Source organism: Lepidothrix coronata, unplaced genomic scaffold (assembly GCF_001604755.1).
Source record: "Lepidothrix coronata isolate B3197 unplaced genomic scaffold, Lepidothrix_coronata-1.0 Scaffold260, whole genome shotgun sequence".
NCBI classification, from domain to species: domain Eukaryota; kingdom Metazoa; phylum Chordata; class Aves; order Passeriformes; family Pipridae; genus Lepidothrix; species Lepidothrix coronata.
The window spans coordinates 123,952-148,720 of record NW_016690440.1 but is presented as its reverse complement, the minus strand read 5'-3'; the positions used below and the strand labels follow the sequence as shown (position 1 = coordinate 148,720).

The 24,769-nt window shown below is 50.0% G+C and overlaps 2 long non-coding RNA genes across 3 annotated transcripts in view; one reads left to right on the top strand and one right to left on the bottom strand.

Annotated features, from left to right (window-relative positions):
- Window positions 1-208: 208 nt before the first annotated feature.
- LOC108507539 lies at window positions 209-22,201 on the top strand. Its single transcript, XR_001878177.1, has 3 exons — window positions 209-341; window positions 7,151-7,383; window positions 20,364-22,201. It is a non-coding gene; the product is annotated as an uncharacterized LOC108507539 (long non-coding RNA).
- Window positions 4,711-24,769, bottom strand: part of LOC108507537 — a 27,674-nt gene continuing 7,615 nt past the window's right edge. The window contains exons 2-4 of one of the 2 annotated variants that reach the window (XR_001878176.1): window positions 13,969-14,085; window positions 8,291-8,351; window positions 4,711-5,081 (exon numbers count right to left, since the gene is read on the bottom strand). This is a non-coding gene — a long non-coding RNA (uncharacterized LOC108507537). Of the gene's footprint in view, window positions 5,082-7,861; window positions 8,352-13,968; window positions 14,086-24,769 lie in introns of those variants that run through there. The other variant, XR_001878175.1, reaches the window with a different exon arrangement.

Here is a 24,769-nt window from a genome sequence, read left to right as displayed (position 1 = left end):
TAAGGGAGGTGTGGGTAACTAATGGGCAAATCCCTGGAGTGGAAGGATGCTCTTCCCGAGAGGCAGGGACCTGCCCCAGCACCCAGCGCTGTTTCTTCAGCCCTCACTGCCACCCTTGGGAAGCCCGCGCGCCTCCGGCACCACCACCCCCCCCGGAAGCCCGTGCGGCTCCGCGGGGCCGCCCCGCCCCCGGGCCTGCGGGGGCCCGCCCCCGGGGCCGCCCTGCCCCCAGGCCCCTCACCCCCAGCGGGGAATGGGGAGAGGGAGCTTCGCCAGTGTGGCTTTGTGCCCTCGTGAGAAAGGAGAGAGAGAGGAGAGTGGAAGCCTCGGAGCACACAGAGGTTTGCCGCTCTGTTTTGGGGGGAGAGGAGGGGGCGGGGGAGGGAAAGGGTACCGGGCAGGCTGTGGGTGTCCTCGGACTGGAGGCTGGGCAGGTAAGCGGTGCGTGGGAAGATATGTGGTAACACGATGGGGGGAGGATAAGGTCAGGGTGGACAATGGTTTCCTCTGGGGGTTGAGGATCTCAGCCAGGCTCATGCCTGGAGAGGTACTCAAGCCCTAGGTGGGTACGGTGGCCAGAACAGTTTTGTTCATTTGTCTGTTTTTGGCTCACCTGTGGCTACTGCCCAGGTTCAGTATGTTCTGGTTATATTTGTTACATCCTGAAAGGGTGGTCAGGACAAAGGGTGTTTCCCTGGGTGTTTCCCCAGATGTTTCCCTTGGATTGAATATAGACAGGTGGCAGAATAGTAGGAAGTGTAAGACTTGCCCTAATCGTTTTAATAGTAGGAGCGTAGCCTGTGTAATCCTATGCGGTTGTGAGCTATGCTGGCGATGGTACATGCCTTCAGTAGGGTCACCCATGCCAGACAGGTCAAAACCGCAGGGCCAGATACAATACATCCTTGGGCAGGATGAGCTCGTTAGCCTTCTGGCAATCATCCTAGGAGAAGGACAACTCTAATCCCAAACCCAGGCAGATGGAGCTCGCTTAGCCCTGTAAGGCCATCCATCTAAGAGAAGGTCACTCTAATCAAACCTACATCCTGAGGACCTCACTGCCACTGTCCAAGCTCGCTCGATCCTGGCAGATGAACCTTAGGATTAAAGGGTGGGTTCAGTTCTGCGCACACTGCATCTCACCTAAAAAATCCATTGCACAGGCTTGAAGGCTTTACCCACAAGCAAAAAGCCCTGTAGCGATGGGCGAGGGTCGAAACAGGAGGTGAAAGGTGCACTGGAAGCCGCAGACCCAACCCTGCATGCGGGCGGTTCAGGATATTGGTCATTTGAGACTGACCGGAGATGACAGTCTTTTGGGGCAGCACCCTGAACGACCAAGCAGCTTTTTCAAGGACAGCACTACTTGCTCCACTCGGAGAGGGGCCTAGAAAAGGTGGCCTAAACAAAGCTCATCTCCACCTTCACCCGGTTGGTTAACCACAGGCCAACGGGCATCTTCTTCCAATGCAGTCGCACAAAGATCAAAAGACAAAGGCATGCACCTGCCTCCAAAGGTGTACCTAAATTAGCTTGTTGGAATATCAGAATCATGCTCGATTCTGCAGATAGTGGATGTCCTGAGCGTCGTTCTGCCCTAATCACCCATGAACTGGCTCGTCTTAACATTGACATAGCTGCTCTCAGTGAAGTTCACCTTCATGAAGAAGGCAGCCTCAGAGAACATGCTGCTGGTTACACCCTCTTTTGGTCAGGTAAGCCCAGAACCGAAAAACATCTCTCAGGTGTCGGCTTCATGATCAAAAACTCTATTCTTCCCAAACTCGAAAATCTGCTGACAGGTCCCTCTGACCGCATTATCTCCCTACGCCTTCCACTCCACAACAAACAACACGTTGTCGTCTTTAGTATATATACCCCAACTCTCCAAGCTGACCCTGCCGAAAAAGATAAATTTTACGCTGACCTGCACCGCCTTACCCAAAAGGTGCCTGCAGATGATAAGATCATTATCCTTGGTGATTTCGACGCCAGAGTAGGCAAGAATTTTGAAGCCTGGAAAGGAATATTAGGCAAGCATGGTGTTGGAAACTGCTAGAATTCTGTGTGGAGCAACAGCTCACCATCACTAATACTATCTTTCAGCAGAAAGATAGTCTGAAGACAACCTGGATGCACCCCAGATCTAAGCATTGGCACCTCATCGATTATGTCCTGGTACGACGGAGAGATGTTCGCGATGTCCACCATACCCGCGTGATGCCCAGTGCAGAATGCCAAACAGACCATCGACTGGTGCGCTGTAAACTCAACTTCAATCTGAAATTCAAACCTAAAAGGGGCAGTATCCCAAGGAGAAGACTCCAAGTTAACAATCTCCAGTCAGCCACAGTAAGAGACAGATTCCAGGCAAACCTTCAAACTAGGCTTGAAAACCATTACACAGATTCTGCAGATTCCTCTCCTGAAACAATTTGGCACCATATTAAAAACAGCATCCTGCAATCCTTTGAAGAATCCTTAGGGTTCTCCCTCAAGAAGAACAAGGACTGGTTTGACGAAAACAATCAAGAAATCCAGGACTTGCTGAGGAAGAAGAGAACCACCCACCAAGCACATCTTGCACTGCTATCCTGTTATGCAAGAAAAAAAGCCTTTCGTCTCACATGCAGCAAGCTCCAACAGAAACTCCGTGACATCCAGAACAAGTGGTGGATCGATCTAGCTGAAAAAACTCAATTATGCGCAGATACAGGTGATCACAAAGGATTCTATGAGGCCTTGAAAACAGCATATGGACCTACACAGCAGGTCCAAAGCCCTCTACTCAGTGCTGATGGGCAAACGCTTCTGACAGATAAAACCTCCATTCTGAATCGATGGTCTGATCACTTTCAGACTCTTTTCAGTACCAACCGTGTAGTCCAAGACTCAGCAATTCAGTCCATCACACAACAACCAGTAAAGTATGAATTGGATACTGCCCCCACTTTAGGAGAAACCCTCAAGGCCATACAGCAGGTGAAAATCGGCAAGGCAGCTGGGGTTGATGGAATTCCACCCGAAGTCTGGAAACATGGGGACCTTGCACTCCACACCAAATTTCACGAGTTTGTGGTGCGCTGTTGGGAACTCGGCGAACTACCATCAGACCTTCATGATGCAGTCATCATCACTTTGTATAAGAAGAAAGGAATTAAATCAGATTGCTCAAACTACCGTGGTATTACTCTGCTCCCCATTGCTGGCAAAATCCTGGCAAGAATACTCTTGAACAGACTAATACCCACTACAGCAGAAGGAATCCTACCCGAAAGTCAGTGTGGTTTCAGAGCCAACAGGAGTACCACAGACATGGTATTTGTTCTCAGACAACTGCAAGAGAAGTGTAGGGAACAGAACAAAGGTCTCTATGTAACCTTTGTCGACCTCACCAAGGCTTTTGATACTGTGAGCAGAAAAGGTCTGTGGCAGATTTTGGAACATTTAGGTTGTCCCCCCAAGTTCCTTAAAATGATCATCTCACTCCATGAGGATCAGCACAGCCAAGTCAGATATGGCAACACACTTTCTGAGCCCTTTTTAATTAAGAATGGTGTGAAACAAGGCTGCGTTCTCGCTCCTACCCTATTCACAGTCTTTTTTAGCATGATGCTCCAAAGGGCCACGGCAGACCTCGATGATCAGGACGGTATCTACATTCGATACCGTACTGATGGAAGTCTATTCAACCTAAGGCGACTGAAGGCCCACACCAAGACCTTAAACCATCTTGTCTGGGAGCTGCTTTATGCTGATGACGCCGCCCTTGTTGCCCACACAGAAGCAGCCCTGCAGCGTTTAACATCCTGCTTTGCAGATGCTGCTGAGCTCTTTGGGCTGGAAGTCAGCTTGAAGAAGACAGAGGTCCTCCATCAACCTGCACCTCAGGAAGTCCCCCATCATCCCCACATCACCATTGGCCAATCAGAGCTCAAAACAGTCCAGCAGTTTAATTACCTAGGTAGCCTCATCTCCTCGGATGGTAAGATTGACAGAGAGATGGACAACAGGTTAGCAAAGGCATACAGTGCTTTTGGAAAACTCCACAAAAGGGTATGGCGTAATAAACACTTGAAGAAAAGTACCAAGATCAGTGTTTACAGAGCCATAGTGCTGTCTACTCTCCTGTATGGTTCCGAATCATGGGTCATCTACCACCACCACCTGCGTCTCCTCGAATGCTTCCATCAACGCTGCCTCCGTACAATCCTGAACATCCACTGGTCAGATTTTGCGACCAATACATCTGTTCTAGAACAAGCAGCAGTCACAAGTATAAGAGGCCATGCTGATGAGAACACAGCTGCAATGGGCAGGGCACGTTTCCAGGATGAAGGACCACTGCCTCCCTAAGATCCTGCTTTATGGTGAACTTGCCACTGGCTGCCGCATGAGAGGAGCCTCGAAGAAAAGATACAAGGACTCCCTGAAACAACATTTCAGCCTTGGTCATATTGATCACCATAACTGGTCTACTCTGGCCTCCAACTGGGAGGCCTGGAGACACGCCATCTATAACGCAGCTGTCTCCTTTGAGAACATACACAGGATCACTCTCGAGGAGAAAAGGCAATGCAGAAAAAACTGTGTCTTGCAGAATATACCATCTAAGGAGTCCTTCTGCTGTGCCTTTTGCAATCGGATATGTCTCTCTCGTATTGGCCTCATAAGCCACCAACATGCCTGTAACAAATGTGGATAGAGCCTTCCCAAATCTTTGTTCGCGAAGCCCAGCCATGATGATACTGCCACCCTTGAAAATGATGGACATCGGAGAGGACAGTGATGGACATCTGCCACGAGGCCTGTGAGCCATAGAAAACCTGCCAAGAGCCTTGTGGAAACACCCAAAGGAAGCGGACTGTCACCTGGACAGGGACCGTACATCATCACTGCTGGGTACACACGACATTCAACCTGTGCACAGGGACCCAGTGATCAGTCTCTGAAATGTGGCAGCAACCTGCAACAAGGAGAAGTCCAGAGATTTCCCACCTGAAGCCAGAGGAGAGAGGGAAGCAGGATGAGCATTTTCCAGAAAAGTCTGGAAATTCACTTGAAATTCTTCCTAAGGCATCCTGGTAAAAGGAAAAAAAAAAGGCACATTTGTATTTTCACCCCCCCCCCCAAAAAAAAATAAATTTGGAACTGTATATTCTAAAAAACTTGGTACACTTTCTTCCAATATTTTAAAATGTTACATTATTATATTATTCAAAATAGAAAATATGCTCTTGGAATAAAAATGTGCTTGAAAGGAAGGATTTTTAGGAACTTTTCTCAAAACCACAGGTCACTGACATCAACAATTCATAGAGAAAGTCTGATTTCAGTGAAATATCTTCCAGAGAAATGTCACAGAGGAAAATATTCCCCCTGTACGGGTTGGGTTACCTCAGGCCTTGAAATGGCTTGAGGGGTTCTCCTGTGCCTTGAGGGAGAGGTGAGGGAGAGGGGGCTGCACTGTGCTCCCTGCAGCTGTGCTGTACAGATGTGGGCAAGCAGAGGAGGTGACTGCCCCATGGGGGTGGCACTGAGTGCTGCTGCCTCACAGGTGCTGGTTGGCACTTGCCAGTGGGTCCTGCCCTTAAGGCAGGGGCACATTCAACCACCGGTGCCAGATGAAATCACATCACTTCTCTGGCCATTCCTTCATTTTCCTAAAATCACTGTTCTTCCCAAACCAACCATTTCTCTGCACAGCACATGAGGGGCCTTTTGGTCTCATTGCAATATGAAAAACACCAGGAAAAAGGGTCTCCAATTCATGGTGGGAATGGTGAGAGGAGGTGGGAGGGCAGCTTGGGGTAGAGGGGCAACAGAGCTTGAGGTCACTTGGCAGCAGCAGCAGCAGTGGCAGCAGAGGCAGCAGAGGAAGCAGTGAAAGTCACAGCAGCAGCAGCAGTGGCAGCAGTAGCAGCACTGACAGTCACAGCAGCAGCAGCACTGGCAGCAGAAGTGGCAGCAGTGACAGCAGTGACAGTCACAGGACCAGTGACAGTCACAGGAGGCCAGGCACCAGCTGCAGCAGCAGGGGCTGAATGCCTGGGCACATGTTTGGAGGCTGTAATAAAAGCCAATGAGGTGGATGTGCCAGTCTGTAACCCTCATGTGTGCTGTCCAAACCCCGTGTTTCCAGCTTGTTTGCCTTTGGAGAGCTGCTCAACAGCATTGCTTCCCTCTGGCTGAGGAATCACAGGCATCCCGCCCACGCCACACAAAGCCTGGCACTTCCAATCATATCATTTTCCTTCTCATTTTTAACAGGAAAAGAGCAAAAGTAACCCCAAAACCACCTCAGTATGACATCATTAGCCAGACACGGTTCATCCACAGCTCCTGGAGCTGATTAAAAGTTGTTATGGCCTATAAACAACCCACCTGAATCGCTATTGCTGCACATGTGGGTCAAAGCTGTCCTATGCAGCTGCCACAGCTGATGGTCAGCAAACTAGTTCTGGAAAAGATAGAGTCACTATAATTTCTTCCATGTCTTTGTGCAAATAAAGAAGCAAGTCTGATTTTTTGTGACCTCCAACTAGGCCCTGCTGCGTCCATCAGAGGCTGCTCTGGTGGGGGTGGGGAGGGCAGAGTTTTGGGGGGCTCCCATATGAGAGGGAGCAGTACAGAGGAGTGGGCAGACGGGCAGATGTTTCCATGAGAAGACGCTGGATGTGAGGAACCAGCTGCCCTGGTACATTGATATTAGGAATAAATAGGTGTTCTTGCAAAATTTGTAGTGTGGCTGCATTTGGTGGTGGGAAGTGAGAAGTCAATGGTTGTTCAGTTGTCAGTTACAGAGAGGTGCAGTTTGCCCAGAAACAAGGGGATCTATCAGCAGAAAAGGACCAGCAACCTCTCTTTTGAAAATGCTGGAGACCCTTCCTCTAATGACCATGGAATAGGGGACACATTGTAGAAGTGTCAGGAAGGCTGTAACCCCTGAGTACCTCAGTCAATGGGGAACCAGGGAGGGACCTGCATTTTGGGCAGAGGGGATAAAAGAGGCTGTGACCTCGATCGAGTTGAGAGACCTCACTGGGGATTGTCTAGTGAACTCTCCCTTTTATTCGAATAAAAGTTTTGCTTAACTTCTCTGTCTCTTGGCCATTTTTGAGGCTCTTAATACCACAAATGTATTTTTCAGAACATTGAGGTCAGGGAGGCTGACGTGGTCCTGGCTCAGGAGGCAGCACTGGGGGAAGGAGTACCTCTGCCATGTCCCCAGTCCCCACCACAGGCAGCACCAGCGGCACCCACTGCTCCAGCACCCTGGGGAGCAAGGGTATAACTGGCTGCTGCCTCCCGGCACAGGTAAAGGCCCCAGGAGGGGAGATTCCCACCCACCCTGCTCTTGCCAGTGCCAGCATCCAGGAACAGGTATGGTTATTTTTCTTTATTTTCCATTCAGCCCGTGGTCATAAAGCTGAGGACTTGCAGCTTCGACAGGGAATATCTCAGGAAATGGGGAATGAAGGGTTCCCACACATAGCCCCAGCCGGAGAATGCGGCAGCGATTGCCAGGGTAAAGGATGACCATGAGCACCTAAGCAGTTTAGTCTCTTAAAACATAAAGGAAGAGGAAATTCCTGTAGCTCCTTGCGAACCCGCACCCCAAACCTTGGCTTCAGAGTGTATTAGAGGCTTAGAGACAGCAGAAAAGAGAAAACCAACATGACACCATCAGCTTTTTCTAAATTTTATCATATCCCTGGATATTGTAAAATATTTTACGAACTCTGGAAGTGTTCACCATCTCTAGAAGTGTTCAAAAGGCATGTGGATATGGCACTTGGGGATGTGGTGAACACAGCAGTGCTGGTTTAATGGTTGGATGTGATGGTCTTAGAGGTCTTTCCAACATGAATGATTCTGTGATATTTGAGCCTATTACATTTTTACTCTTTTTCCTGATGTCTGACTCAGAATTTGAAAAAATGTAATGCCGGCATTACTGGAGAAGAAATATGATGTGAAGATAATTTTAGTTTCCAAAGAGCCTGCTTCAAATGGTTGTGATTTTGCTTTCAGCCAGTGCAAAAAGCCAGCCTGACACCTTTTGTTACATAATGCATAATGCCTTGGCTGCAAGGGAGAGGCCTGGCACACAGCCCTGCCCCCTTAGACCTTGCTCAAGTGCTACTGAGTGGCTTCCAGTGGATTACAAGCGGGGAGTGGGCTTTGTCCTGGCTCCCACACAGCTGAAGATGTCATTATTTTCCAGGAGAGCTGCTCTGCTGATGGAGCTTCGTGTTATTCCATGCAAATAATCTCAATCGGAAAGTACCTGCTGGTCAAAGCACTAAATTGAAGATTCAACTCATGGTCACCGCCATTATCTGACAAACCTGAAAAAGAGGAAAAAAAAAAATAACAAAGCCAAAGGGCAGGATTGTTTGGCATGGAAGCGTCACCTCTCTGTCTCCACTGGCAGCGTGTCTGCCAAGACCCTGGAACCCAGTGGTGAGAGTGACTGTCCCACCTTGTCAGGTGGTGCCAGGTGTGCTGTGGTTGTGCCCTGCCTGCCACGACACCTGCTGGGTTCCCCTGACAGGATTTAAACACAGCATTGTCTTGCATCTTCCAACAGAATCAGCCCCCAATCTGCCTCACTTAGCATTTAACGTGCAGAAAAATCAATGTAGGCACAACACCTCTGGTTTTCTGTCCCCTCTAACAGCATTGACAGTGCTCCCCAAGGGGAATATTCAGCTACTGCCAGCAGCCTCCTGGGGGAAGGCAGGTTTAGTAGCAGGGTTGTACTGTTGTTGGCAGATGAAACAGCTCCCATCATCCAGCTACCTTGGGAAAATCCAGAACTGTCTCTCACTGTCAGCTGTGCTGATGATGAAGTGAGAGAAGCTGTGGGCAGAACTAGGCACGTGTGTGTGCCAGAGGGCTCAGGTGAAAAGACACCAGCACCCACTGCTGTTCCTGGGGAGTTGCTGGGCACCCTCTATTTTTTTTGTCACCAAATGCTTTAAGATACAGCTACAAAACGCTCTATCGATGCCCACACCTACACTGCAAATATCCACCACCACTGCTGAGTGTCCTGAGGCAGCCCCAGCCCTGCCCAGATGCGGGGAGGGTGGTGGAGGCACACTGGGTACCGGTGCTCTGGAGACTGGCCATCAGCCAGGACAGTCTGTGGCCACCTTCCTCCTGGATATCACCCAAAGCAGGGAGAGCAGGCCAAGCCCCACTCCAGTATGAGGAATGAGCTCATCCTCATTCCTGCTCCCCACCACATCATCCCCCCTGCCACAGCCACCCACGGAGTTACCTCTTCCCTTGCCACTGCACAGGGCTCCCAGCAGCTGTGAGACCCTGTCGCTGTCCCCAGTGTCCTGCTGTGCAAGCCCCAATGCCAGCCCGATGCCAGCCCATCCACACAGTACTGCCCTCTCTATTCAGCTCCTATCCATCATCTCCTCTCAGCTTCCTGTGGGACTGCAGGAGCTGGAAGAAGGGACACAGGGCAGTGGTGCAGAGCTAGCAGCTCCTGTGCACCCTGAGCAGGGCAACAAAACCCCAAAGAGCTGGCAGAAAGGGACTGGAGGGCCAGGATGGGATGTTATGGCACATGGATTCACAGCATCGATCGAGCTGCCATAAGGGTCCCCTCCAGGTCTGTCTGAGCATTGGGATCATGGAGCTGCCTAGTCATGCAGTGATGGATGGGACACGAGGCCATTCCTCAGAGCCAATAGGAAGGCAGAATTTAAGCAAAGGTGAAGGGTGCAAAAAAAGAAAGGGCCTAAAGCAGTGGGTTAGCCTCAATAATTGGTTGGGGTCATGTATTAAAAATACATCTGTTGCTGATGAGGGATCTGCTCACAGGAATATTTGTTGTGATTTACATGCAATCCCAAAAGACATGATGAGATGAGATGATATGAGATGCAGTGTCTTTGTCCCACACTCATCCAGGACACAGAGAGGAAAAGGGACTGTCTGCTCTGCAGGAATAGAGACAGGACTGGGGAGTGCTCCATTTTCCTAAGGAAAGCTGCTGAGCTACTTAAACCTTGACCAGCCAGAAGGGCTTATCCAAGCAGGGTGATCCCAGGGTCTGGAGCACAAGTCTGATGAGGATAGGCTGAGAGAGCTGTGGGGAGCTCTGCCTGGAGAAAAGGAGGCTCAGGGAGGACCTTCTCATTCTCTACAGTTGCCTGAAAGGAGATTGTAGCAATGTGGGGGTCAGGCTATTCTCACAGATAACATGCAACAGGATAAGAGGAAACAGCCTCAGGTTGTGGCAGGAGAAGTTTAGAATGGATAGCAGGGAAAATTTCTTCACAGAAAGGGGAATCAAACACTGTAACAGGCTGCCCAGGGCAGTGGTGGAGTCGCCATGCCTGGAGGTGTTCAAAAGGCGTGTGGATGTGGTACATCCACATGCCCTGGGGACATGGTTTAGAGGTCAGTTTAGCAGTGCTGGGGGAATGGTTGGCCTCAATGATCTTAGAGGGCTTTTCCAGCCTAAACAATTTTATGATTCTATGAGAGAAAAAGAAGCATGTAGCAGAGCCCCATTAGCATCTCTCTGTAGGGCATCACAACAAGCAGTGACCACCATGACAACCAATAACTGGACAACACTCTGAGGCACATGGTGGGATTATTGGGTTTGTCATATGCAGGGCCAGGAGCTGGAGTTAATGATCCTTGTGGGTCCCTTCCACCTCAGGACGTTCTGTGATTCTCTGAGCTGCCTAACCCCAGCATTCGTCCTGCACAGATCTCCAGCCTCAGCCATGCTGGCACTGACTGCCCAGGGCAGGCTGTGCACAGACACCTTGGGATGGGTGCTCGATAGCTGGGACATGGCTGTGACAGCTGGGAGTGAGGACAGGGACCACCCTGCTGCATAGGGTGCTGCAGGTGCCCCTGCCCTGGAAAGGCGTAGGAAAGAGACAGGGAATACTTTCAATCACATATTGGCATCCTAAAGAAGGAAAAGTGGGCATGGGCAAACCCTTACCTATGGAAAACTTTTGCAAGTTACCTCAACCCTGAGAGCACGTGAAAGGTCCCTGGTTACAGCAGGCAGGGGATGGGAATGTGGCAGGGGCATCTCTGGGCCACCTCCCCAGGTCCTGCCACCTAGCCAGGCAAGCAGGGTGCCGGCAGGGAGCAGGTAAGGCACAGACAGGGAGCAGGCAGGGAGTCCCTTTTGCCCTGGGCAGCAGCTGCAACCGATAAACCCTTCACCCCTTATTTTCTGCTGAGGACAAAAGCCATCGACAAAATCCTAATTAAAAAACAATCATCAAGCAAAAAGCACAGCTAATTGCTTTTTGACTGCCGAACAAAAGCCCCTCGTCTTCCTAATTACACCGTGAAAATGAGAAGAATTTAAACAAGAATTATAAGCAATCACAGAAGCTAAGAGAGGAGTGAATGCCTATGGAAACCTGGAAGCAGGGCTAAGCACAAAGACCCAGGCAGCAGCTAGAAGAGGGGGATGACAAGGAAAGTATTTAAGGTTCATTATACTGAGTCAATTGGCTGCTCCTCAAGTACCTTCCTGCTCAGGAAGGCACTCCAAGCACCCACCCTCTGCATCCTGGTGAACTGAAGCTCCCCAGTACCCTGGAGAAATCCTATGGATCAAAGTCATGGTCTGTCTCTGGCAGGTCTGTCTCTGGCAGGTCGGGGAAACTCGTGAGTCATTTGCCTACCAAGGCCACCAACTCTCGAATGCTGTCCCAATTCGGGGAAAAACACACTTCTCCCACCTCCTCTGCCTGAATCACAGCTGGATGCTCTGCAGGGTGGAAGACCACACAATGTCTCCTGAGAGCAGAGCTTCCCCACGAGTGGATGCTAAAGGCTCTCCGTGGGGTCTGCAAAGGCCAGGTTCATAAAATCACAGAATATCCTGAGTTGGAAGGGACCCACAATCAAGTCCAGCTCCTGGCCCTGCACAGGGCAACACCAAAAATCCCACTATATGCTTGATAATACTGTCCAAACACTCCTTGAACTCTGGCAGGTTCCTGTCTGGATGAGGAGATGAGGATGGAGAGCTCTGGACTCTGTATCCAAAGGACGGAAAGCCCAGAAGAGAACCCAAGCCCTGCAGCTCACCTCCTCCCAAGCCCAGAGCTGTGCAGTGGCCCACTGAGGTGAGGGGAGCAGCCAGTCTCTGAGATAGGAGGGTGGGAAAAGGAAAAAATAATTTTGTTGCAATAAAAATCAGTGGGGGAGAAAGGAGGTGGGGAAACGGGAGCAGGAAAGTAGATTACATTGAAAATCTCATGGTCATCACTGGAAGAGCAAGTCCTGTGCTCTCAAGGGCTGCATGGAGACAACGACCAGGAAAGCTGGAAAGAGTCAAACTGTTTCCTTACCCAGAGGATAGTTAACCTGCAGAGCTCCCTGTGCCAGGAGGTCCTTACATCAAATACCAGGTGTCAGACTGTGGGAAAGGGGCTCATGACACCACAGGGTGCATGGTCCAAGGTCCGTCCAAAGAGAAGATTCACTGTCATCCCAAGGCGCTGGACTCCCCTTGGACAGCCAAGTTCCAGGAGAACAGGGACACAAAGGACACACTTGAGCAAGAGGTCGTGCTTCCCGGTGATCAAAGCACAAGACCATTACAGCCCGTGGCACAGGCAGGTGGAAACCTTTGCACGAGCCACTCTCCTCAGTCACCTCTTCCACTAAACCTGTGGACGCAGCTCCCACAGCCCTGGAGGGGCAGGCAGGGCTCACAGTGCTCTGTAGCCATGAGCTACAGGGAATCTGCCCTTTGGGCTGAACTCCTGCTCAGGTCCCAGCCAGCCCCAGATCCAGCATCAGCTACAACATTTAATCCTGATTACTCCCATCTGCAGTGAAGGCCAGGAGACTGTTCTCTCCCAGAAATGCCAAGCACCATGTACAAATCAATAGTTCATTTCTTATCATAGGGACTGGGGAGGGAGAGACTGTCAACATGAGGAAAAAAAAGAAAATGCAAGTGACACAGCAACAAGTCTGAATCAGCCCCGTGGCATCAGCTGCAGGTCAGAGCAGTGGAGGGACTGCACATCACTGTCAAACTTGGAAGTGCTGGGAGATGAGAAAGCCAAAAGTCTTTTGTCACCAGGGTTTCAAGGAAAGCTTTGTGTTCCAGTTGACCAGTGGGGTGGGAGCTCTGGTTTGGCCCCATACTGAAGATGCTCCAGCCCTAAAGCCCCATGTGGAGCCCAGACATGTGGCTGCAATGCTGCCAAGGTGCCCTTCATTCCAGGCAGGCCTTTTAGCAGGAGTAATGATCCCACCTTTCATAAACAAATCCCCACAGGTTTCTAAAAGAAAGGAGTTGCTTGAATATGTCTGACCCCAGAAATAGCAAGAGGGAATTTGATAGCCTGCAGTTAAAGATTTTTCTGTAGTAAAAGCACCATCACAGGATCTGGGATGATGACATTTATCCAACCTTGAAGCCTCTGTTTTGCAATGTGCTGGCAAACACAGCCAGCTGCACCAGGGGATGCTCTTCCAAATTTGCTGTGTCCGTCAGGTGACCAGGAAGGCCCCCGTGCCCGCTGATGCACCCCAACCCCATACAGGTGGGTCACTCCCCATGGAGGGCACAGCCATTGAGCTTGTCCCATCAGCAGACATGTTATACTCCTGTAGGAAAGTTCATCAAGAGTTTAACCAGTCCTGACAACTGATTGCCCAGTTGTCCAGGCCAAAAAAACTCGAAACTCCTTTGCGCGTAGAATCATGGAATCATCAGAGTTGGAAAAGCCCTCTAAGATCATGGAGTCCAACCATTCCCCCAGCACTGCCAAAACCACCACTAAACCATGTCCCCAAGTGCCACATCCACATGCCTTTTGGAACACTTCCAGGGATGGTGACTCCACCATTGCCCTGGGCAACCTGTGCCAGTGCCTGACCCCCCTTTCAGTTGAATGAGTTAGCTTGCTTCAGTGACTCCTTTTGGAAATTCTGACCTACCTGGCTGTGCCAAAGGTAAGATTTGCAGGAAATCATGCCTGAACCATCTGTCTTGCCCAAAATCTCATGCTGTGTTGTATTTGCTCTCAGTCCTCAGTAGATGCTCTGCGCAGTGGCCTGGAGAAGAATGACCAGAATAAGCAGATGAAGTAATTGAGCTTGAACTCACTTCTTCCCTTGTCCCCCAGGCTTGATGTGGCTCTGGACATAGGAGAACCACATCTGGGGTTGTATCAAGTGAAAAATGCTGGAGAGCAAAAAGGGTGCCCATGAGAAGCAGCATATATTTTTCTCTTGAGTTTTTTTCCTACAGAGGAAAGCAATATATACAGTCAAAATTAAAATGAGGGTAACAGCAACTAGCAGCCAGCTGCGGCCATCACTCTCTGAGTCCCTGTGACACCCTGGGTACAAGCCAGCACTTTTCTGGTGCATCACTGCTCGGTGCAGTACTCCGATGTGGGAGATGAGTATGGAAAGGCCTCATGTCCCGTGGTGTACAGGCAATGCATCGCTGTCGAGGTGCTCTGGCACAGGAGAGTACTGGCTTGATCCAGCTGTGGGCAGCTGCAGTCCCATCTCCTGAACAGAGAGGCTGAGACCCAGGAGAGCCAGAGTCATGAAGGCCAGTGAGGAAAGTCAGGAGTGGAGCTGTGGGGGAGTTTAGGGGTCCAGAGGAGCAAGCAGGTATGGGCTGGGAGAGGGAGAATGGGGCAGCTCATGGCTCTGGCAGAGAGGCTCACAACTGAGACTCATCCATCCTAATCTGCCTCTCCTTTTTCCTGCTGCCCCAAACATGAGGGTTTGAGTTTACCTAGGGCAGCAGTGATGCTATTTCTCATATTTCTTGCAAATCTTCTGCCTCAGCAAACCAGCACTGGCTTATGTAAGAGACCTCAGGGATATTTGCAGGAGGCAGAGGCACTTGAGCAGGCAGGAGGTGTGTTTTGTAACACTGCACACTCTGCAGGGAGGCTGGGGATGCAGGGACAGAGCTGCTGCCAAGCAAGAGCCAGCGCTACAGTCCTGGAGCTGTGGTGGCACTTTTAGGTCCTTTTTTCCAGAGAAAAGAACAAACAACAGGGGATGGAATTCTCTTTGCCAGCTTGTACCTAAGCAGGACACCTCTGAAAGGGGAGAGTCTGTCAGCAAGAGCACAGAGGTTGTCACAGCCCCAGAACCTCAGGGCCTGTCTGACACCTAGCAGGACTGTTTGTCTTCAGCTGGTGGTACTCAGGTTGCAGAGCCAGAAGGGAATTGCCAGTATCAACCCTCTTGGTTTGCACATTTTTATTCAGCACAGCATCTCCTTCCTCATCCCTTCCCTCAACCATCCCTGCCACCAAAAACTTCACACATGTTCCAGACAGCGCTGTGGCTGCTGGGTTGGAGGCAACTTACCAGCAAGAAGAATCGTAGAAACCCAGAACGGTTTGAGTTGGAAATGACCTTAAACATCATCCAGTTCCACCCCCCTGCCATGAGCAGGGACACCTTCCACTAGACCAGGTTGCTCCAAGCCCCGTCCAACCTGGCCTTGGACACTTCCAGGCTTGGGGCAGCCACAGCTTCTCTGGGCAACCTGTGCCAGGGCCTCACCACCCTCACAGGGACTAATTTCTTCCCAATATCCAATCTAACCCTGCCCTCTGGCAGTGGGAAGCTATTCCCCCTTGTCCTGTCACTCCAGGCCCTTGTCCAAAGTTCCTCTCGAGCTCTCTTGGAACCTTCAGGCATTGGAAGGTGCTCCAAGGTCTCCCTGGAGCCTTCTCTTCTCCAGGCTGAACAGTCCCAGTTCTTTCAGCCTCAAGAACCCTGTGCTTACCGTGAACACATCAGCAGCTGTGTCTGAGGACTTCAGGGGAGCAGCTCTGACCTGTCTGGTTTATTAAACAACTCGTACAAAATCTTTTCCATGTTTCAGCTGACTCTGATACAGAAAGCCTGGGAGAAGCTCTGGGTACATCTTAAGGCTTCAAATCTGGAGGTGGTGGAGCAGGAATATTTCATGGTTATGGGACTGGTTCTATTTGTCATAAGATGTTGATAGGTTCCAGCACTCAGGTCACCTGGGATCAGCCTTTGTTACATGTGTGTAGGCCTCTTGTCTGACCTTATTCCAGATAAACCAAATCCAGCAGGAACCAAATTAGCCCCATCCCCAGAAGTGTTCAAGGCCAGGCTGGAGGGGGCTTGGAGCAACCTGGTCTAGTGGAAGGTGTCCCTTCCCATGGCAGGGAGTTGGAATGATATGGTCTTTAAGATCCCTTCCAACCCAAACCATTCTATGATTCTGGGAATCCCAGACACTTTGACATCAGGCTGGCACAGGACTTTTACCAGGGAGATGCTGGGATCTCTGTAACCTGGACCTGCAATCCTTCTGTGCCTGGTACAGCATTTGTGGTTGGAGACACATGCCCAGTTCTCGCTTGCTATGATGCTCCATGGTGACTGTAGGGGGTTGAGGGGAGCCCTGTGCAAGAAATGGGAAAGGATATGAACTGGTTTGGAAATTTCTCTTGGCTCAAGAGACCTTTTGTGGCTGGGAAACTTAAGTTTGGAAGAACGTGTGAGAATAGGGACATTCTCTCTTTCCCTCAGGCTGTTTTTTGTCAGGACAGTGATATGGTTTGAAGCTGGCTCCCTGCAAGTCTCCAAACCTTACCACAGGAAGTACCCCCCCCCGCCCAAACCTCAGGGAGAAGAGGGAAAAAAACAACCAAGAAAACGTAAACGAGAGAGAGACAGCTAAAACAATATATATAAAGATATTTACACTTATATTACAGTTATATACAATTGAAATATATATACAATTTCACAAGGAAAAGGGAAAGGTAAGGGGGAAGGGAAAAAAAGGAACAAAACCAAAATTATATATATATATATATATATATATATATATCCCTATCAGTAGCCCAAGATCTAGCAACTAAAAGAATTAGCAAAAGACTATCTTACTACTCTCCTTGGGACAACGGAAAGTCACGCTGGGACGATCGCCGGCAACCTCCGTCTCCCAAGGTCAGCAAGGCCTTACCAGGCCTCGCTCCCCAACACGACAAACTCAACAGCAGGGAACCTGCACCTCCAAGCCGTCGGAAAGAAAGAGAGAGCAAAGGCCTCTCCTCCTTTCTTCTTATAGCCTGGCTTACGTAAAAATCTTAGGGAATACTGGGCCCTTCCTTGGTTACAAACTGGTCATCAAGGAAGGCCTAGACCAAACTACCACAACAGACAAAACAGGCAAACCCTTATCAAGGAAGATGTTTGCAAGCTAAATCAAAGCATTCTTTACTGCGGTCTAGTGGTTAGGGTGCAGCACTCTCACCGCTGCGACTCGGGTTCGATTCCCAGCCCCCCGGGCAGATGGAGCTCGTCAGCCTTGTAAGGCCATCCATCGAAGAGAAGGTCACTCTAAACAAACCTACGTCCTGGGGACCTCACTGCCACTGTCCAAGCTTGCTCGGCCCCGGCAGATGAACCTCAGGATTAAAGGGTGGGCTCAGTTCAGCGCACGCTGTGTCTCACCTAAAAAATCCACTGCGCAGGTTCGAAGGGTTAATGACCTTTCCCAAATCTTCGCTCACGAAGACTGGCCATTATTACTGCAGATGGCAGAAGGGGAGAAGAGAAAGGGAAGAAACTGCAAAAAACAGCCCAGAGGGCAGTATGCGCATGCCCAAGCCTTTGATAGATATGACAAAGAGCCCAGCTTGGGGTGTGTTTTTTCTTTTCACCTGGCTGTGAGTTTTGCAGTTGTGTTTCCGAAATAAACTTCGTTTAATGCTTGAAAGCCCGTGGCTTAGCTCTCTGGTTACCTGCATGCGTATTGGGGCATACAGTGACACACTGGTGCTGGGACCAAGTCATGGCAGCAAACCAGTCTCCTGCTGAGCTGGGACCTTAGGTTTGTGCTGGACTGCTGCACAGGGAAATCCTCTCCCCCAGCCAGATTTACTCTGCTCTCTATACAAAGATAAAGACAGAAATGTGGTGTAGAAAACAAGGACGTGTTGAGCAGAGGTTGTAAAATAGGTTGTTACAGGGGTGTGGACAACTTAGAGGTAAAAGTATCCCCCTCTCTGCACTTACAGAGGATAAATACATCCAGGCCAGCCCTGGTGGCTGGTTGTCCAACCTGTTCTTCACACTTTGTGGTTAATGGGCTCCATAAGGCTGGGATGTAAGAGCTGTTTGGAGCCTGCAGCACTGCCAAGAGGCTGTGAGCCAGGCTGCTCTGGGCACATTCCTCTGCAGTGCCTCTAATTCAGGAGTCAACAGGCAGGGGATGCTGAAAGGTGGAGGCAATTTGCTCTTATGTGTGTGATCACTGAATTTCAGGATTATAAGAACAGGATTCACAGCCAGAATAAAGGAAAGGCCTAGTGGAACACTCACCTGAAGTCAGGTATGATCTGACAGCAGTGGTGAAGGGAAGATGCAATTCCTGTTTATCTTCCAAACATTCTGCTATTTCTTCACATCCAGGGCTAGCTTTAAAACTACCATGCTGTTAAGGAGGCCTGTGGTAGTTGCTGAGCAAGATATCTTGCAGGAACAACACCTGAACTCCCTGGAAGAGATTCTGGCTGGTCCTTGCACCAAGCCACTCAACCCCTAGCCCGGCCCAGGTCCTTCCCACCCTTCTCTGCTTTTGGCATCCCCCTTACGCCATCCCATATTGTGTTGGAGGCGGCCCATGATGAAGCCTAGGATTTATTCTGTTTGCATATGACTCTTTGCATTATAGATTTGGTCTTTGTTATTTGTGTCTCCAATTCTTCCCCTACGAAGTACCTCAGTCACTATGGAAACGATTATTGTGTTGGGATAAGCAATCCTCATGACAGCCCTGAAAACAGCAAAAAGTCAATACATACCCTGCACCTTTTACTTAATTCAGTGAGTTGCTAATTAGCTCTTCCCTTCAAAGTGATCAAAATCTCTGTCACCAATGATCTGGAGAGAAAAATAAAGAGTTTTGACTGGCTGCTTTGATCATTTTGTGCTAACTTGGCATGAATTGGAGAAACCCAACAGACAGTTTCTGGAGCACTAACCACCATCCACTCCTCTGTGTAGGAGGAGCAGAGGACCAGCTGGATGTAGGAAGCTCCCAGCAACTCAGAGCATCAGTGCTTGAACCACTGAGCAAAGGAGAAAGCCCAGCAGAGTCCCAGTGCTATAGAGCTGACAAAGTCATTGCAGCAGGGTTGGGGGATTCAAGAAGGCCAGTGGCACCTGGTTTGTACCAGCACTAGTGCGGCCAGTAGGACCAGGGCAGTGACCGCTCCCCCGTGCTGGGCACTGTTGAGGCCCCTCAAATCCTGGTGTTAGTTTTGGGCCCCTCACAACAAGAAAGACATTGAGGGGCTGGAGTGTGTCCAGAGAAAGGCAATGGAACTGGGGAAGGGTCTGGAGCACAAGTCTGACGAGGAGCAGCTGAAGGAGCTAGGGGGGCTCAGCCTGGAGAAAAGGAGGCTCGGGGGGACCTTCTGACAGGAGGGTGGAGCCACGTGGGGGTTGGGCTCTGCTCCCAGGGAATAAGCGACAGGATGAGAGAAAATGGCCTTAACTTGTGCCAGGCGAGATTTAGATTGGAGATTAGGAATAATTTCTTCACGGAAAGTGTGGTCAGGCATTGGAACAGGTTGCTCAGGGTAGTGGTGGGATCACCATCTCTGGAGGTGTTCAAAAGATGTGTGGATGTGGCACTTGGGGGCATAGTTTAGTAGTGGGCTTGGCAGTGCTGAGAGAATGGTCAGCCTCGTTCTTAGAGGGCTTTTCTGACCTTTATGATTCTATGAGAGAAAAAAAAGTGTCTAACAGGGCCTCACAAGCATCGCCCTGCAGGGCATCACAAGGAGCAGTGACTGCCTGCAGCAACAACAGAATTGGCTCTGCCAGGTCTGACTTGGCTCGATCCCAAGTCCTGCCGAGATTTCTGGAAGGACTAGATGGATCCAGGGGTGAGAGGCGAAGAGGAGCCTGAGCAGGGAACCTCTTCCTTCATCTGCCCGATGGGAAGAGGCTCAGGTGAGGATGCTCCCAAAGGAGAGCCTGACTGGCTTTTCAAGGGCTGCTGAATGTGAGATGCAGATGAGCGCTGCTGGATCTCTGGTAAGAGCTGATGGCACAGGGCCAGGCTCACATCAGCAGCCAGACAAGCTCTTTGGTGTGGAAAGGAACAGACAAAAAGAGGACTGGGAAAACTACCCTGATCCCAAATCACTCCCAAAGAAGCTGATGTCTCTGCAAGAATAAATTCAGGGAAATTCCCTGGATTGTGATAAGCCTGGATCTGCAGGAGACAACAGTGAGGATTGAATTTTCAATGGGAGGGGGCAGACTGAGCTATCATTTTATTTTTCTTCTTTGTCTCTTCACAGGGAGAACTTACCAGAGCTCAAATAACAACCCTGCAATGAATCCTTCCTGCTTCCTCTATTTGGCATCATCACAGCAGTGATTGGTATGAACATTTCTGAAGGTTAGGAGCAGTGCCATACTTCCCATCACCTTCCCTGGGAGCACCTCCTACCTCAGTACCCCACTCTCCCAGTCCATCCCCTTGGCTGCAAAGGCAGCCCACTGTTCCCACTACCCGCACTACCCTAGGCTGTCACCTCCGGAATCTTCCTTCCCTCGGCACTCCCACCCTGTGGAGAGCCCATGGGATGGTTGGGAGCTGCCTACAGCCCAGCGCCACACCTGGGCACTGCCAGGTCCCAGGGGTGGCAGTCTGTGATGTGTCATGTGGGTGCTCACCCCTGAGGAAAGAGCTTCATTGAACTGCTACACTTAGAGAGAAGCAGGTTAAACAATCTATTTCTCATCCCCTCCCGGCACTCCAGCATTATTAAAAGGTGCTGATGTCTCCAGATTGATACCCAGGAGCAGAGGATTTGCAAGGGAGGCCACCGGTAATTGCACGCAGACAGGCTGGTTGCTCCTTCACATGGCTGAGTGAGGTGTTCTGTGTATCAGCTGTCACCTCTGGGCTGAACTTCACCCCTGTGCACACTTCAAGGATCTCTTATCCCTGAGAGGACACACAGCACGTGGGGTCCAAGCCAGTTTCCGACTCGCCTTCCCAGAGCTCTCCCTGTGTGGACACAGGAGTGCAGGGCTGACTTGCAGACACCCCACTCCAGTGTCTGTATTGCCTAAAACCAGCTTTTCTTCCCCACTGTCCCTACAGGCAGTTTAATGTGTTTTTAGATTTAATGCCATCACTTTTCACCCTGTGCACTCTGCTTTTCTCTGCACATCCCTGTATACCCCCTATTGTATCTCCCTGTGCCGTGTGTTTTTTACAGGGACTGTAAGCCAGGGCTTCGCTAAGGTCTGGCCTAGGGCAAGTTTAGGTGCCTCCTGGGAGGTCAGACTTGCTGTAAGGACTTGAAGGCCCAGATTCAGCTGACCAAGTTACACCTAAATCTCAAGGCTTCATTCCCAAGGACTGCTATGAAGAGGTGGAAGCCACTGGAGCAGCTTTCAGACATGGCCAGTGGGGCAATTCCCTGATACAGATACTGGCTCCTTAAAAAGGTTGTGTCTGCCCCTGGTAATAAGGCGTTCCCTGGGGCTCTCGTGATCATCACCAAGGCAATGCCCTGACTGAGAGGCTGGGGGATATCCTGCTCCAAGGTTCAGCCCAGCTGCCGACAGCTCCCTGTTGTAGCAAGATTGGATGCAGTGGGAAATCCCTGCACATCACCCCCAGCATCACATATACAAGAGATGGTGAGGTCACCACAGCAATAGAAAGAGTCTTTCAAAGTCCTCTGTGCCATCTCGTGGAAAATCTTAGATCCACATCACACCTCAGCTGAAACCCACAGATTTGCTGCCTGTGGCCCCAGGAGCCTGGGCAATCCTCTGCACTGCTGAAACAGGCAACATCCAGGTGTCAAGAATGCAGCCAGTTCCAATGTTTTCATATCACTTGGCAAATGCTACAGCCATGGTTTTTATTTTTCTATGGATGCATTTTAGGTTTTACTGTTAAAAAAATTAAATATTTAGCTTAATAAATGACACCCAAACAATCTTTTACCTATGTTTGTACTCAGTGAAAACTAAACCATTTTCATAAACAAGCTTGTCGGCAAGTTGTGGGAAAAGGTTAAAATTAAGCTGTGAATGCAAACTTTTTCTTCATGTGAGCATCTGTAATGCCTTCAAAATAGAAGGAAATTAAAAAACAATCAACTCAGTAAAATCAGGGGAGGAGCAAATTAACAAACTATTCTTACAGAGGTTACCCTTTCTTGAAAAGTCCACAAATGGGCTGATCTCCTGCTCTGTGTCATTTAAAAGGTACAAAAGTGTTCTCATTTCAGTAGCACCTTCCATCCCAGGTAAACTCAACCCAAAAGACAGCTCAGGTGTGCCAGCAGTTACCTGCAGCAGGGCCATTCTTCCTTTCAGTTCTGTGTGCTACTAAATCTCTCTTTCACACATGGCACAGCCCAGAGATGTTCTGCTGGATTTACCAGGTTAATTCTGAAGTCTGATCACATAAAGCTGTGGTAGAGAAAAATAAACTCGATGCATCCAAAGTCAAAGCCCAAAGATATAACCTTTGTGGAAAGCAGTTTGTACTGCTGAGAATAAATCTCTATCTCTGCTCATGTACAAAGATCTAAGAATAAATTATTTGATAATGTTTATCCTTGCAATGTGCATGAAAGGACATAATTCATTATATGTTTGGTGTTCAGGATAAGCAGCTGAGCACTGGCTAGCAGCTTTCTTGACTGCACAGAAATGCTCTGAGGTCCTACCATGGTGAATGAATTAGTTTTCCCCTTCCTGGGCAGTGAAGGGTCACTGCCTACAAGCCATTACTAAGCCCAGCCCACTCTCATGTGCCAGATGCCTCCATGTGTCCCCCAGCACTGTCCCAGAGGGTGTTTTCATGTCATCCACCACCATCACAGCTCCTGATGGCTTTTGCCCTCACCTCTGCTCTGCTCACCAGATCTGCTGGAGCTGGGGCTCCTCCAGAGCTTCTGACAGCAGGCTCCCACCCTCCTGCTTGGCTTCATTGTGGTGTTCCAGCTGAAATCCTTGCCAGAAGAGCCTTCCACCAACCAGGCCAGCACAGCTCATCAAGAGCCAAGGGCATGGGCACAACCTCCACATCCCACCAGCTTCATGACTTGGCACTGGATTAATGGCTGGGGTTTGATAACCTCAAAGGTCTTTTCCAACCTCAATGGCTCTATCATTCCATGGACAGCTGCACTAGCAGGTCAGCCGTCCTACTGACAAGCCTTAACCCTCCACTTCCTTCCAGAAATATTTTTATTCCAGCCACCCTTGTTGCAAACTTTGCCCCTTCCCCATGGTTGGGAAGGAGGACTGACAGGCTGCTTCAGAGAGGAGATCAGCCTTTGATCTCCTCCCAGAGAGGAGATCAGCTCTTTGGATCTCCAGCTCATAAGGGTTTAGGTGTTATTAATACTGTTGGGAGTAGCATTTTTAATGCTAAATAAGTTTCAGCCCAAGGCAAGAAGGCCAAGTATTGTGGGCAGCACAAAAAAGGACTCATAAGAGGGATTCACAGAAATTAAAGAGTTTTTCCTAAAAGAAAAAATAGTATGGCCAGTCTTCGCGGACGAAGATTTGGGAAAGGTCATTACCCTTCAAGCCTGCGCAGTGGATTTTTTAGGTGAGACCCAGTGTGCGCTGAACTGAGCCCACCCTTTAATCCTGAGGTTCATCTGCCGGGGCCGAGCAAGCTTGGACAGTGGCAGTGAGGTCCTCAGGATGTAGGTTTGTTTAGAGTGACCTTCTCTTCGATGGATGGCCTTACAGGGCTGACGAGCTCCATCTGCCCGGGGGAGTTTCCCTGACCGGGATCCGAACCCGGGTCGCAGTGGTGAGAGTGCTGCATCCTAACCACTAGACCACTAAATCTGTGATTAATTTCCTTAATGCAAAGAGCATATTCTAGGACGTAAGTTTAACGACTCAACACTTCTGCTGCAGTGTCACAAAGTCCCTCCACTCATCTAGCTCCTAGAGTTCAAAGAATTTCTGGGTTTTATTCAGAATAAAAAGTGCTGAACCCCAGGGCAAGGAGAGTAGCCAGAGAAGGGGATAGAAGCCCCCCAGGATGGAATGCAAAGGGACTCAACAAATCACCATCCTCAGACCAGACTTGAGGTTCTGGAGTCCCATCCACACCCACCTGCCAACCTGTGCCTATACCAGGCCCTCCCCATCCTGAGATTCCCTACACCTGTGGCTGGCATTGGAGGGCTGGGAGAACAGGACACCCAGGAATGGGGACAGGCAGGGCTGGTGTTGGCAGCCCCTGCCTGTGTAGCAGTGGCTGGGTACTGATGGTCATCCTGGCCATGGGTCTGGTAGGTGTCAGGGACAGGCAGTGAATGCTGATCGGGGCATCCCTGGGGCTCCTTGTGCTGCACTGCCCAGGACCCACCCACAGTGAGAAATGTCAGCCATGCCTGATGCAAACCAAGAGCAGATGGACAAAGGCTGGGAAGCAGATGGAGGGAAGGAAATTTGGACCTAATCTCAAGACCCCAAACTGCCTCATTAGAAAAACCACATCCTGGGCAGCTGGCTGAGTGGCGGAGCAGCCTGCAAAGGTGGAGAGGAGAGGATGAGAGAGGAGTTACCACGCACGACCTGTTCCTGTCACTGGTGAGGTCAAAGGAGCTCCCAAGGGATACCACACACCCTGCCTTGTGCTGGATGTGGACAGAGATGGTTACTTTCTCAGCTCCTGAGGGCATCCAGCCCACAACACTCCAGGCAA